Here is a 16,779-nt window from a genome sequence, read left to right as displayed (position 1 = left end):
TGAAGTTCTTCCTGTTTTCGTAAGAGTTTCCAAAAGGCTTGACTTGCTCTCACTTCCTGCCTTGTTCCTTTCATACTTGTCCTTCACATCTTGCAGGGTCTTTTTAACATTTCTTGTCTTGTTCACATACTCCACTCTTCTTTAACATGAGCTGATACAGAACAACCACATACAGTGCAGCAGCCACTATTCATGACCTCACAGTCTCTGGATACCAGGCCACTGTGCATTTGGGATAGTGACAGTTCCTCTGACACGTTTTGCAGCAGACAGCTCCTTCATAGTAAAACAACCCCACATCCCACCCTTGATACGTTCTGTCTCTATGTAGGCTCATCAAATTCTATAGTAAAGTTCTCATTTTTCTTCATCTCTCTTTATGTTTCTCAGAAGCTGTTGAATCTGAAGGATTTCTGCTGTTTTAGATCAATAAACTAATCTGTCTTGCAGGTCTTGGATGCAGGCTGTCAGTCTGGTGTGTGTATCAAACACTTCAAACAGTTGTCTCCAGCTTTTAGGGGTATTTTCTGTCAGGAAATCAGTGAATTGACCAATTTGGTCCATTGTACTTCCCATGCACCTTTCAAAGCAACTTATTTTTCTTTGTTTTCTGAGTGCTCTGGCAGTTATCAAACAGGAAGTGAACAGTTTCATTCTCCTCATCGTTGGCACATTTAATGTTTGCAGCCTTGAGAGCATTCAAAACATTTCAGGTGTCACACCATTTGAGTGTGTTATGAGGGCGACAATATTCTTCTCTATGTCTTTTCCAAACAGAGACATCACTGAATCAAAGATGTACCTCAGTCGGTCACTCAGTCGATTCTCACTTGCTTTCATCACCAGACCCACTGCATTAATCTCATGAACTCCATCCTCTGAGTGAAACAGGTCTAATAATCTTTGACTGACGATGGCATCTTGTTCGATCCCTCTGGTGTCTCCGTATCCAGGAGTATCGATGATGGTCAGAGAGTAGGGCAGAGTTTATCTTCAAAACCAAAGATCTGGTACACGATCACATCTGATGTCTGACTTTCTGATTGACTTCTCTTATCGTCTTCTACGATCGGAAACCAGACATCATCCTCCCACTCCACTCCCATGGCGTAGTTGACCAGAGCGTGGATCAGAGTAGATTTTCTGTTCCTGTTTCACCAACAAGTAAGATGGTTTGTGTTTATCTTGTTTGGATCTTTTTCACCAAGAGTCATTCTTGTCAGAGTTCCAATGTTTCTCTTTAATTGTTCTCTGAGGTTGAATGTTCTCCTTCTTAAGTTCAGCTGGTAGATAGTAGGAGATCCTTGGATTAGAACTTTGCGGGGGATTTTGTCATATTTGGATGAGGTGTTCCTGTAGAAAAGTAAAGACATGAGCTCAAAAATACTGAACATAGAAGGAAATACAATATCACTCTACCTACTGGGCCAAACTTTACCTTGTTGAGTGCTCAAAACATGAATCTATAAAAATCCATAAGCTGTGCAGTAACAACATCTAATATTAGATTCGTAATTTAAAACAATCAGCTCATCACCAAATAACAAAAATGGCTTAGGTCTGAGTATTTGGCAATAAATGGTACTCAGTGTCATCTTCAGGGGTGGCATGGGGGGCCTAAAGGCTGTGATCAGGGGACGCATTATACAACATGCTTCATTTATAAGAGGAATAGTGCACAGTGCAAAACACGCTGAAACAGATCAAGTGAAGAATGTCGCAGAATGGCCTGAGAGAACAGTGAGTTAAATATCAGCTCTGCATCGGCCACCTGCCTGCTGTTCCCTCACAGCGAGGGACATCCAATCACTCAACGAAATCCTGTTTATGTCTGTTAATACTGTTGCTGTCCTGGCCCCTAAAACCATGGAACAAGCTCCCCATTGACATTAGGACGGCTGAAAGTCTACACATCTTCGCCAAGGCTAAAAAACACATCTCTCGAAGCTAAAGTGCTGCACTTGTTTCTTTCTGTCCAGAGTTTGTACCTCATGGTTGAAAGCACTTAATTAGGAGTTGCGTCAGCTAAATGTCATGTATTGTAATGTAACCCAGGACACTATAACAATTACCGGCCCAATTTCTTAATGCAGTTAGACATTACGATTTTTTAAAACATTTTGGCAAAGAGTTAAATAGGTAATTAATGTTTAATTATCCCGATCAGGTGGTGTTTATTGTGGGCGAAGCTGTCAGATAATATATTTTGGTCTTGAAAGGAGAACAACACAAGGCTTGCCCCGTACTCCTTTGTTGTGTCCTAAACGTATGCTATATGCGGAGGATACATTACTTTTTGTGTCCAATCAATACCCTGTCTACTCTGTAGACTGTATTTTAACACGCACACCAACATTCCACGAATATGACAATATTCCGAATTGATACGGATCATGCATATTCGGTGGATATCCGAATAAGGGCTTTTTCCTAATATAGCATTTTCCGATTAAGACGTGGGATATTCCGGTATTATTCGGGTTTTAGAGGCATTCTTTGGACAGTACAATGCGCATTTGAATATGCGTCTTAATCAGGGTTTTTACCGCAGGCTTATGGTCAGCTCTGTGCGTTGCTATGGTTGCTGTACACAAACCAACCAGCCGACAGTTTGCAGGGCTGCAGACCGATAAGAAGGAGAACACCGCTACTTTTAAACATTATCAAAGACTTGGATATCAACAGGTTTTGGATATGCGCACACATCGCTACGCTGACCTTTTCAAGAATCTGGTTGAAGGAATGAAAGAAGGAGGCTGTGTTTGCACGGTCCAACAAGTCCGGCACCCGCTGGTAAGGGCTCCTTGGAACTGGATCCATATCTAAATGCCTCATCAAGTATCAAAATCCTTAAGGATGTGGTACAGCAATTGGAATTTCCGATTCTTTAAATATTTTCAACTTCCCATCTGTAGTGGGGATTTTTTTGATCCAGTTCTTCAGACCGAGGCACCAGAATGTTTAGATAAGGTGTTGATGAATTTGGGAAAGGAGTATTACGCTGTATGATGAGCAATGGGCCAGAATAAAACTAAAACTATGTCGCGATGTGAGGGTTGCGCCTCATTCAGTTTTAGATTTAGTAGAAGTAATAGTTTAAAGATATGCATTTCTCCTACTGGACACCCTCCAAATTGTTTAGACTTGGTCTGAAGACCAGAATTGTTGGAAATGTAGACAGAGGACGACCTATTACATCATGTGCTATGGTCCTGTGATAAGGTTCAAGAATTCTGGACTGGGATACATGATAACATAGGTCAGATTGCAGGGACCCAGGTTCCATTCATCCCAAGATTATTGTTCTAGGAGATGGGTCAATCATAAGTGGAATATATAAGCAAATAATCAGTTGGGTCCAGACTAGTTTAATGATAGGCAGACTGATTATTTTAAAAGGATGGAGGAATGAAGGGATACCTTCAATCCAAGAATTGGCTTGTGAGATGGCTGGAGTGTCAGCATTTAAAAACATGTCAGTACGTGCCGTATTGTTCTTTGTATTTTGCTGTTGTTGGAACCCATCCAGTAGTGGGTTAAACATTATCTTTTCAAGCAAAGGGTTTTCAGCCAACATGTGCTCAGAGACAAAGAGATCTTGGCCTAGGTGGAAAACCTACAGCCCTTATCACCAAATACAAGGAGCAGAAGAATCACGAAATGGCTGGGAGGGAGGGCTACAGGAAGGTATTTGCACCGCCAAGAATTCAGAGCCTTCCCATTCGTTTAATGTAAGTATTCTCGGCTTAAAGAATTGATTTAAAAATACGACGTTGGTGTTTGTGCTCTACACAGTCCTGTACATATATAGTTGCAACCATGTTCTTATTGAAACGTTTTTAAAAATCGCTAGCTTGCTATGCTAACGCTAACATATAACGTTAACGTTACATGCTTAGTTCCACAACAGTCCGCATTCTCTGCCTTGAAAGGACTCCATGCATGTCTACAGTGTTAACTAAACTCCATTAGCAGATAATTTTGTTTGATATCAGTGCATAATACTACTTGCTTTGGAGACATCGATATGTGCTTTACATTTACCGTCCTGTATCACACAGGGACGCCTGATGAACATATACCGTCCTGTATCACACAGGGACGCCTGATGAACATATACCGTCCTGTATCACACAGGGACGCCTGAGAAACATATACCGTCCTGTATCACACAGGGACGCCGGAGGAAACCCAGCAGCTGATCCACTTTCTGGGCTGAAAACGAGCAGAAGTTTCTAAAATCAGAATATGCTGCAAAGCAACTATGGGAGTGAGTCATGCGTTCGTGTTGTATTGGTACTGTATTATTGTAATTATTTGTAATTCATACCTATTCATGTACCTGTGCATTGTTGTTGGTTATGATACAGGAGGGAAAGGTTACTGGCTAACAGGCATCAGACTGTGGTCTGGAATTTCTGAATAACTGTAGGTTTTTTGTGGTCTTGCGTGTCTTTTTTGAGTTTTATACATTTGAGTGCCTTTGTATATGTGTGTGACATGTAAGTTATGGTTTTTAATAGTGATAATGGTTCTGTAACATAATGTATTTTTATATAATGTTTGTATAATGTATAATGTTGCCTATTGTGTTTACTTTATTGGGCAATAAAGACAGATTTTTATTAACAAAGAAAGTGTTTCTGAACATCAATGACATTCAAAACAGTGATAACTGAAACAGATATACAACACACCATGCAGTGTGTTTAAAAATATGTATGCAAACAAACCTAAGTAGTACACAGATAAGAACATCTGCACCACCAAAGTGAACATAAAAGAACTATAAAATATATACATACATATGACACTTATCAAAACCCATGCAATAGACATACACACACTTGCAGACGGCATCTTGGAAGTTTGTGATCATACTGTATGGTGACATAACCGTAACTAAGTGGTGTCCCATTCATAGGGGTATGTTTTCACCCCTAGCCCTTGCCACTTGGTTCGAGGGACAAGGGCTAGGGAAAAGACGAAGGGGAAAGGGTAAGGGGGAGAATTGGGATTCGGAAGTGTTGGTACGTAAGCTTTCTGGGGGGCTCCTAGGAGGCTATGTACAGTGGACGTAGGCACGTAGGCAATACATTATGATGTTATATTTACCTAATATGTTAATTTGATTTACAGTTGTTTCTATTTGTTATTTTATTGTATTGGATGTTGTGGCTATTGTTTAATCAGATGGGGAGGTGATGTTTTCATGTTGTGTTTTGTGTTTTGTTTTAAAATGTTTAAAACATGAAAAAAGAACTAAAAAGTAATAATTTAACCAAAAGTCTCAATTGAGTTGATTTAATCAAAACACACTCACACATGCTGGGACACTGAATCTGTACATAAAGACTGATTAAAAAAGCAGTAATAGTGGTAATAATGTAGGCCAGTGATGTAATAATGTAATGTATTCAGTTTAGACAAAACCCAGACAGAGATAATGGGTATCACCATGGTGATTATCAACTCTGTCATGCTCTGTACATTCACATAAAACGGTGCGTTTGGTGTCTTTTGACTCTTGTACTAACGCATTGATCTCTTACTTCAGTCAAGAGGAACACGTTTTTAGGAAAAAACAAAGTGAAATGAATTTTATCGATTGAATATTACCCGTGATATAGACTAATACATTTTCTAATTTGTGATCTATTAGTTGCAAAATCCCAGCAGTGTAATCAGGACCCAATAAAAACATAAAAAGTGAATCAATAATATAGAGAACTACTGATGTATTCAATGTTAAATAAATGAATACATAATATGCTACAAAATGTATCCTGAAAAAATATATGAGGAAATAAATATAAATAAGTTTTATTTAAAAAGTTTTTAGAATCACAACTAATTCTGGTTATTTAATGTGGGCAAGCCCATAATTGGTTGCCCACAGAAAACCAACATAGGGGCCCTAAGGGAAAATTGCTGTGAGCCCCACACAGACTAACCCACAGGAGGCCAACATGTGATTAGCGTGGGTTTGCCTCTGCCCACAGTATGGGCTCACATGGGCATGTTTGACCGGTTCTTTTAGAGGCAGTGGACACATGGCCGTCGGAACCATTGTATGTGGGTGGGACTCACTTTTCTGCACATCTGTCTGTTTTACTTTTCAGAGCGCCGTCAGTCAAATCCATTCCACTTGAGGAATGCCCAAATACATTAAACTCCCTTCCACGTTTTAGCTACAGCGTTGACTTCCACGCTACTGCTTCCTCCAATCCATTTCACTTGGCTCATTCAGAGTCCATATAAATTAAACTCCAATCCGTGTTTTCACTATTCGCATCCGCTGCTCTCCCACAACACATCAAGGTAAACAAAGATCTTATCATGTCAGCTGCTCAGGTGGCTCTGGCTGTTAGCTCATACACTGTCACTAAACCAGGGTTTTCCTGCATAGAGAAAGTTTTGGCTCCCCCCAAAGAGGTTTTAGCCAGCACCAAAGGAAAATCACAAATGTCTGATTTTCAGCAGCCAGCTGAATTCCCTCTCATCCACAGCCACTACTGTATATGCACCGGACTCTCCCGGTGACCATGTTGCTCTGGGGACCGGCGGCACAGTGAGAAACAGCTGCTGACGGACACAGAGCTCTCCTTCTGCCGGAGCTTTGACGTCTGTCTGCATGGTGCGCGGGTGCTGTTTATCAGCATGACATTGAGACGGTTTTATAACCTGTAAAAACGTCTCATAGTAGCGTTAAATAGCCTACTTTTCCCATGTTTTAGTACAGTTTGTTTAAACCCCTGATGCAAATGAGCTACAACAGTAACAGCAGATACCTGATGTAAGTCACTCGTACACTTTCAACTAAGGACCAAAACGTGCTCCTTGGGAAAAAGATACGGTTATGCCCTGTTCATACTAATCAAAATGAACTGGACATTGTGCTCAATTGTAGTCGGATGCGAAAGCCCCCTTCCCTTCCCCACTGCAGTATATTCCATAAAATTTAATATTTGAATTGTTACCTACAAAATTTGTATTGTCCTTGACATAAATTATGAAGTTTTACCATAAATTGTGCCTAAAAACGTATCAGAATGCAGGAAATGAAGTTTTTGACGCTCAAAATTGCCGACGTGCTGCAATAGCAGCAATCGGCACAATGACTATTGTTTCTCGTACTTATTATTATTATTCCGCCTGTTTTTTGTCCCGTAACTAGTCACGGAGCGTTGCCAACACATACACACAAAATACATCAAAACGTGTGTAATGCTCGGAAATGGTATGCTATGTGTTTTGAAAAAGATTTGCCGCACAGTTTTCATGAAATCGGCAAAAAACGGCGCAAAATTGTCCCATAGACTTGAATGGGAAATCTTCGTGAAATCGCTTAGCATCGCTGAAAACAACCCCTTTTTGGGGCCTTGCTGTATCGCCATACTTTTATGTAGAGACATAATTAAAGGTTTAAACCGAAGACAATACTTTGGCGTTTATTGGGCTGAATGGGCATTCTGATATCAATCACAGTTTCTACGAAATCACAGTTTACGTATCGTCCTCTTTTCAGACCGTTTCAGATTTCCCAATGTGTGTGTATGGGGACGGAATCTTCATAGTTAGAGTGGACGACAGAGTGGGGAGCTGTGGTACGATTCTCTGAATTTTCTCCAAACAACTTGCTCTCTCCCCTACAGTTTTCCTTCTTCATACATCATTGTTGGTCAACATGTAGGAAATTTTGTGACGGTCGCAGACATGTAACTATGGAATCCACCAGACCTAAACTTTTGGCTCTCCTTAAACCAACTGCCGATAGAAACAATGAAAAGAAATGGATCTGCAGTAATATTCTCCGAATATTTTCCAAACAAATTGCTCTCTCACCTACAGTTTTCACTCTTCATGAATCATTTTTGGTCAAAATGTAGGAAATTTTGTGCCGGTCGCAGACATGTAACTATGGAATCCATCGACATAAACATTTGGCTCTGTTCATACCAACTGCCGATAGAAACAATGAAAAAATAAATTATTTTGCTGGTTCCCTAGACATTTGCTTGGCAACCGTGATCTCCACCAATCAGAGACGTTGTTGTTACGCTTAGGATTGTGGGTAGTGTAATACTTTAACACACACACATTCTCATACACGCACACACACACACAAACAAACACACATTCTCACACACACACACACACACACACACACACACACACACACACACACACACACACACACACACACACACACACACACAAACACACATTCCGATTTTCCAATGTGTGTGTGTGGGGCTGGAATGTTGAAGACCAGAAGGGGGGATACTGTCTCCCCCTCCCTCCTCTACTCCCTCACTGTGGAAATCACCATAGCAACAACTTCTTACACACACACCTCCTAGGCTCCTATCATAAAGACTCTTTACTGTAGGCCGTGTTGTCCTCTCTTTACAGGACATGTCAAACAGCAGAGGAAAGGTAGCTCAGATCAGCTGTTACTAATGATATTAACTATGGGGGGGGGGGGGCATCTAGCGGCATCTAGCTCAGCCAGTGAGAGCGTTCGCCCCATGTTGGCTGAGTCCTTTGCAGTGGCGTGGGTTCAAATCCGACCTGCTACCCTTTGCTGCATATCATTCCCCATCTCTCTCCCCCTTTCATGTCTATCCACTGTCACTTAATAAAAGGGAAAAGCCCCAAAAAATAGTCTCTAAAAAAAATTAAAAAACCCACCAGACTCCATGTAATATCAGTACTTTAAGTATCCTAAATCCACCAGACTCCATGTAAATAATCAGTACTTTAACCTTTCTGTAAGTGGTACTACGCTGTACTCTGGTCTTGACCTGTATGCATTTGTAGTGTCTTGTAAGCCCATCCATCCATTCCCTATTACTATTGTTAAAAAATTGTATGCTGTCTCTCTCAGTGACAGTGTGACCTATGTACGTCAATACAGCTACTGCTAATAATACTTAGCTAGTGTTATTCGGATATGCACCAAGTAGTAGGCACACTGTCAAAATTTCTTCCAGAATTTTCTAGTTATTATTAATATTGTTCGCCTGTTGCTTTTAAAGACATCATGTAGTCTTTATTGCAGCATTGAATTACAGGACACTTACACATGTTGTTATAAAGCTAACAGTTATTTGACATTTTGTTAGGTGCAGTAGCTACCGTTAACATCAATCAACCAGTGTTGGCAGCTCTTTGAATCCTGGTCAATGAGAGAAGCTAGTTGTTCTTCCAGTGCTACGTGTTTCTAAATATTAAAGCCAAGCTGCTACTGTATGGTTATCTTCACTGACTAGCAAGAGAGAGGACCACCCACTTTTTCTTTGTGCTTCCGATGCCCATGAGTGAACACTCTAAACATATTCAGTAGTTCAGTGAAAGCAACATTTTAAATCAAATTAAACAGAATTTCACCAAGTGAAAGCAGTACTACGTTCCCATGGCAACATGATGAATACAGTTTGTGCTTCTGTAACTGCACAGCTTCTTTCAGTGGCATTACTAACGTAACTTTAAGGCTCAACAAGTTTGAATATATTACGTATTCCCTCAGCTGAGAATCTCTTTCACCCAGAGATTGAATATTGATTATAGATCACAGTTTCCAAAAGGTGTCGATTAGTGAAAGATTTCAATCTAAAACTCTGAACATAAACTGGTCCAGATCAGGTTAGATCTGCAGCATCAACAGGTTAAAACAGAGACAACATTGAAAACTCAAACTGCAACAGCAGAAACAGCTTTTATTAATGTTGGTATTACTCACGTTGCCATGTCAACAGCTTAGCAACAAACAGCGGAGCAGTTTATGAGTTCTCTGGAAGAAGGAAAAACAAGTCAGTTGTTCTGTTATTAGATAATTATGTTCTTTGGTCATTTAAAGTCAACACAGTGAGATTCATAGCAGCGCTATTACATTACATGTCATTTAGCTGACGCTTTTATCCAAAGCGACTTACAATTGCTATATATGTCAGAGGTTGCACACCTCTGGAGCAAATAGGGGTTAAGTGTCTTGCTCAGGGACACACTGGCTGATGTATCGCAGCGTGAATTGAACCCGGGTCTCCCACACCAAAGGCATATGTCATATCCACTGCGCCATCACCCCCCGATTTATTATTTTATTAACCTGCTCAGTAATGACATGAAGTGAAAGATTTGATGTTTTTAAATAAAAAAACTATTTCTTCTTTTACAGATGAAGGCGCAAACAAAATTATTTAGTTAAAGTTGTTCAAAATGACAACTGTTTTCATTTCAATGTTAATGAAAGATTCATATTTTCAGTTGTTAGTTATGTCAAAAACATGTTCCGCATGCATTCGCATCTGATAGTATCATTGTAAAGTATTTCCAGTTGTAAAGAGTTCTTACCTGTGTTGTTGGTCTGTGATGTTGGGGAGGCAGAGAGAGCAGAGAGCAGTTTATATTTTATATCTGCAGAGAGGGAGGAGGACGCGGGGCCATTTCACAGAACACACTGAAGTCTTTTTTCAAAGATTTTATTGTCAAGACTTTAAATCATCAATAAAACAGGAGGGAAGGAGGGAGGAGAGCTCTCTAGATAAGATAAGGTACACCTTCATTACCTTAGACGAACTCGCAATAAAAAGTAAAGTAATCAGTATTACAGGTGTATAAAACAAAGGTAGTTGCAGGTGATAAGAGAGCCCTTTAGGCTTATAGTTAGTGTTGATTTAGAGTTCACTAGTTTAGTTAATATGTCCAACAAGGGAAACCTTCACAGAACAAACTATCAGACTAATAAACATATTACTCAAATATGGAGAATCTCAAAAATGTAGTTTTTCTAAACCTTAAAGGTAATCACAATTATAGTCCAACACTGTTGTGCAAAGGACATCAATACTTTCTAATAAGGTATCCTGTTTTTGTTAATATGTCATCTACTGTAGATTTACAGTAGAGCTGCGAAGATGAATCGATAAGTTGTCAACTATTAAATTAATCGCCAATTATTTTGATAGATTAATCAGTTTGAGTCATTTTTTATGATAAAAAACAGGTAAACTTGTTTGATGTAATGTGTTGTAGTTTCTTCTCTCCTCTGGGACATTAACTGAATATCTTTGAGTTGTGGACTGAACAAGACATTTGAAGACGTCATCTTGGGCTTTTTGGGAAACACTGATCCACATTTTAGAGACAGAACCACTCATCCATTCATCCAGATAATAATCCACACATTAATCCACCGTGGAAATAATTGTTAGTTGCAGCTCTAAATCTGTTCTAAAAAAATCTCTCTGAACAAAGCCTTTCTCATTTGTTTTTATTGGTATCATAAATTGTAAACACAGTTTTCCTTTCTGAAGATGTATCTCTGTGAAACTACCTTGAACCAAGACCAGAGTCAAGTACCAGAGGTCCAGTCAGTAGATAGGATACCAACCACAAAACAAGCCTATGGTTTTATAACAAGTAGAAAGTATAGAGTTATCAGGATGTTACAGCAGCATTTGAACATTGACCTTAACATCATAACCCAATTATCTAATCACTGATTTCTCAAAGCTGTTTGTGATGTTGCAACATTATTTAAATATAGAAAAGGCAGCACATCTCAAGTTCTCACGTCCAGGAGCACACATTACCGTCATTTCATTTGTTTTTGTTGACCTCTCCAACGGAACTTGAGATGTCCTTCACTTTTTGGAACATAACTGTTGGATTCAGCACTCCACCGAAAATCTCAAATGTTGAAGCGAAACCTCCTTCTTCCAGCCGAAATTATATTTTGCCTAAAATGCTTCATCCTAACTGGTCATTCACTCAGACCTGTACATTCATTATTTTTAAATGGTTTAAACACACATTTGTGAGAAACTCTACAGTTGTTTGTTAAATGGGAGTATGAGACATGTAGTTGGATCATATAAAGGATAAAGGGCAGATATGGGTCATAAAGTCGTTATCTCGAGCTGTAGACTGAAGATAAAGTGTAAAATCTCCTTTCACTTTCTATCTGACAGCTCACACTTTTACTATCGCTCACTGTTGGATGATTAAATATAAGAAGGTGAGAATAAACTATGATCAGGCATCTGATATACAGCATATAAATACACAATGTAGATTACTGTTTAGAGAGCATACCCACGGAAGAAGCAAAAACCAAACGATTGTCAATAAGTCACGGGCACTTTACTCAGGAGACTTTGACCTTTAGTGGGTGGATAACGTTTGCTCTGGTCTAAATCTGTTGGTGAAACAAACCAAAATACAGCAACACAAGTCATGTGACAACATTTACATCATTGGCCAGATGTGTCTTTAAACAGATTTCCTAAAGATAGGGGAGGTTTCCTAAGCTGTTTGCTAAACAATGTGAAGATTTCTCTGTTATTGTGCGTTTTCGAAAGGTAGGACCTAACATGGTCATCAGAGCAGATTTCTCTGAAGCTCCGCCCCTCTTAACGACTCCAAGTTTGTCGGCGAGTCGCCATGGAGCTATGTTGCTTAAGTGCAAACTTGTCCTCATCCCATAATGCACAGCAGGGGGCAGTAGGCTATTTCTGATAATAAACAGGGACACAGTCTGTAGCACTGTGTGTTGGTGCATAAAGTCAGTCCTACCACCACAAGTGATGAAGTCCTCAAGTGATGAAGAAGGACTCCTGGGAAAAAAGGAGGATTTGTTTTGATTCACTCTTAGTTGCAAAGTAGAAATTGTACTGAATGTCTAAATGTCTTGTAGTTTCCTGACAGTTGCAGTTTGCACAATTTTGAAATTCAGGCAGAAAACAGCTACTTTTTATGTAACAAAAAACTAACTTTGACAGGCAACACAGAAGTGAGATTTATGTTTTATAAGAAGTGTTTTCAAAATGTATTTCCCAGTTTTGTAAGAGAAAATATTTCAGTGATGAAGACTATGATGGTAGTTTAGTTAAATGAAGGTCTGGTATCTTCCTCACCTCCAATAAAGAGCTTTTCTGTGTCAACATTCAGGACTGTCTACCATGCCGTGATGAGACTCAACCAAACAGTTCCCCAAATTTAAATTTACATTTCAAGATTTTCTTACTGACATTCTCAATGTTGTTCAATATATAAACATTTAACTCTTCTGGATAATTTAATGATCATATAAGTTCTGAATATCTTTATAGTATGTCAACAAATACAAGAAATCTGACTCTGGTTTTTGGTTGCTGTCAATGTAACCTACATCCAGAACCAGACACACAGCTAAGATGAACAAAGACAGACCAACATTTAACTACTTTTTACAGTGTGATGGTCAACAGCTCCACATGGTAACAACAGCCAGCAATGGTAATATTGTCCACAATGTCCCCCTATTCTGTTTAGTCCACAGGTTAACTTTACAGTCAGACACACCCCAAACTATTCATGATCACTAAAGTAGTCTAAACACTGTTAATATGATTTATAATCTACATATTTATTTACTTTGAGCCTTACACTGTTTAAATGGAGTGCACACATTTTAAATTGTAGGTTAAATAATCATTGTTGTGTTCTATTAATCATCATGTTTTGTTCTTTGTTACCATGCTGGAGGGCCGGTCCTTCCTGGTGGAGAAAAGGCCAGGCCAAAGGTGAAGGACTGTTAAATCCTGAGGCTGACAATCCAGACATACCATGTGCTGCCATGTTGGAAGGGGGGGGGGGTAGTTCATGTCCGTCTCGGTTGCTCGATGGTGTTTTTTGACTCCAACGGCACCTTCCAGGCAGCTAACCCTAACCTTAACCCTAAACAAAAAACACCAAAGACCGTCTGGGTTTCCCCTTCTGTGTCCTTTAGTCTGTCCAAACCAGTATATATGTCCCCTTGTGTCTGATTGAGTCAGGTCAGTTTGTTTAGTTCACATCCTGTTTTGTTGTTGGTATTTTGAGTATATTTTAGTGCTGTCAGTTAAACGTGTTATTAATGCCATTAACGCAAACCCATTTTAACGGCGTCAATTTTTTTATCTGGAGATTAACTTTCTTTTTGGCCTAGCAAACTTTGTAGTTTTTTTCACATGCTGTTGCAACAACTAGTAACGTTAGAAAAACTACAACACCACAACGGATCTAGCTAGACCGGAAACACAACAACAGGCACGCTGCACACACTAGTCTGGACTTGTGAGCCGGCCAAAGAGTAGTAGGCTAATGTTACGTTTGAGTGAATGGCGAGCACGAGACGCCGAAATGGATGCCAATAAGATTCTGAATGGAAAGTTTACTTTTAAAAAGTTGTCGAGGGGGACAATAGTTTCACCATACACAGCCTGTATGACACGGAGAACCCCAACTAGAACTGCTGCAAGGTGCTGCAAACGCTGTCTCATTAACCGGTGATCACTGGACGTCAGTGAGTAATCAATTTATTTAGGAGTTACTAAACACTTTACTGACTATTTATATCAGCATACGGTTTCAGGACTGTGTTGTTTGTATTGTTTTTTTGACTGTTTTTGTCATTTGGGACATTGTCCTCCCACTTTTCTGTCCAGGAGAATTGTTACATTCTTTGTTAGAAAAACGTAAAGGTTACAAATGTCCTGCTGTGGCGTCTGGTTTTGGACCATTTAGTTTGTACTGTATAAGCAGCGTGTTAGTGTTACATCTCAGTTAGGTTAGGGACTTGGAGGAATTGTGCAATAATGACAGATTCATTTTTCTTTTGTTTACAGTAAATAAATAATAAAGAATTACAAATCTCAAGTCAAGTTCATAAAGTAACTTTCTTTGCATTCATTTGATTCCCAATCAAGATCCACTGGTAAGAATGGCTTCATTGTTAATATGAACTTAAAAACAGTTCTGAAATGCAAAATAATAGAATTTTATTCGTGTGATAAAACATGCAGTTAATCACGATTAACTATAGAAATTCAGCGATTAATCATGATTCAAAAAATTAATCGTTTGACAGCCCTAGTATATTTATATTTTGTTGACATCTTTTAAAAGGCCCAGATATTAAGTTCTTGGTTTATATTGTTTAGCATATTTTAAGGTTAATAAAAAACCTCTTTCAATAAAAACTCCTGTTCTCCTCATTGCTTTGTCCCTGACATAAAGATATAAATATAACTATATATATTAAACAACAACAACAATGGACTTTGTTAAGAGTAAGACAATAGTGCCGAGTGCAAAGGCTGCTGGAATAAATATGGGATGATTAATGTAAGTGGTGTCTTTATGAGGTAGATGATATGACAGTTTATTAACAGCTGCTTAGATTGATATTTGACAGTGATGATATTTCCATGTTATTAAACTATGTAAACTATAAAGGATGTATAATTTCCAGCTCCAGTGGCTGTTTCAGCTCCAGTTAGTTTCTTTCACCACCTGCTGGTCAACAGGAAACATCACTGCTGGTTGATCTTCTCCTTCAAATCTAAACTTTATTGACTTTAGGACACTTTTTAATAACAGCCCAGTTTAAAACTATGAAACATAATCAGCATAACAACCAATAAAATACTAAATAGAACCAGAGAAACTCACTGAGACAAAAGGAGTCACCAAATAAAAAATGTTCTAATCCTCTTTCTGATTGGATAATAAACTTAGTTTCACATCGTCAGTTATCAGACTCCCAAACTGATTATCTTCTGTATTTATAATAATAATAATAGGAGTGTTTTCTGATTGGCTGGTCATGTCTTGAGGTCCAACTGAAACATGAAAGGAAACATGACCAAAAGGTGGTGAGTTTCTGTCTCTACGTCCTCCAATTATTGATATCAACAATGTTTGATATCAAATACTAAACATCACAAGTTTGATTGAGTTTGACCTCAACTTTATTAGACTGATTCACATTCAATGTTTCAACAACATATTCATAACTTTAATTTTCAAGTGTATACTCTATTTCTCATGTAATTATGTGAATATATGTTTCTAGTGAGGCAAGGACTAAGTCTATTAAATAAAATGGTATAACGAAGACAAATCACACACACAGCAATGTTCTAAAACAGTTCTTCTATATATTTGGAGTCATGCAGTGCAAAAATAAACATATTGAACATTATAACTCATTTAAAAGGACAAACTATTTATATATTTACATTTCTTCAAAAAAGGCCCAAATTTTGCCAAATCTCAAAACAATCTTCTCTGTAGAACGGTAATAGACTGGAGTGATCTATCTTTACACTCTATAGTCTTCGTTCTCGCTCGGATTCGCTGGAGTGATCTATCTTTCCACTCCATATACTCTTTGTATGACGGACCTGCCTTCCCATTGGTTGAAAGATGTCAACACAATCTCGCAAAGCATCATGGGATATTCAAAATGGCAGCTAGCATCGAGCTAGCGGCAAAAATGACGGAAAATTTATAAATTATGGACTTCAGGTGGATAAATCTTGGATATAAGCGTTTGGATTTATTGCTGAACAACTCCGAAAAGAGGCACAACTTCCAGGCTGGATAGAAAACCTTCTGGAAAGGCTACAAAGACACCAAAGACACCCTCGTGATGGTTAACTCGTTAGCTTTTAGCAGCAAAACTCGGTAAGTGGCTAAATTAAACCGTTATCAAATTATCTAAATATTAATCAGAGGTGCCGTTTCCAGGAATTACACATTTAACATATAAAAGGGGATTACATTTGTAAATATGGGTCATTTGATACGTTACAGAACCAAAAAACAAACATTCTGAATTCAGAATAAAAGAGATAAAACATTTTTATATTTAGAACCAGATACTTCATTGAAAACAAAAACATTTCGAAATTTTGATCAACAAACTCTATCTATTCACCAAAAAGCAGATTATCATTTATTAAACATGAA

At 38.6% G+C, this 16,779-nt stretch overlaps 1 pseudogene; it reads right to left on the bottom strand.

Annotated features, from left to right (window-relative positions):
* Positions 1 to 583: 583 nt before the first annotated feature.
* LOC118494541 lies at positions 584 to 6,636 on the bottom strand (annotated as a pseudogene).
* Between the last annotated feature and the right edge of the window lie 10,143 nt (positions 6,637 to 16,779).

This window comes from Sander lucioperca, unplaced genomic scaffold (genome assembly GCF_008315115.2).
Source record: "Sander lucioperca isolate FBNREF2018 unplaced genomic scaffold, SLUC_FBN_1.2 Unpl_17, whole genome shotgun sequence".
Taxonomy (NCBI): domain Eukaryota; kingdom Metazoa; phylum Chordata; class Actinopteri; order Perciformes; family Percidae; genus Sander; species Sander lucioperca.
This window is presented reverse-complemented; position numbering and strand designations above follow the sequence as displayed.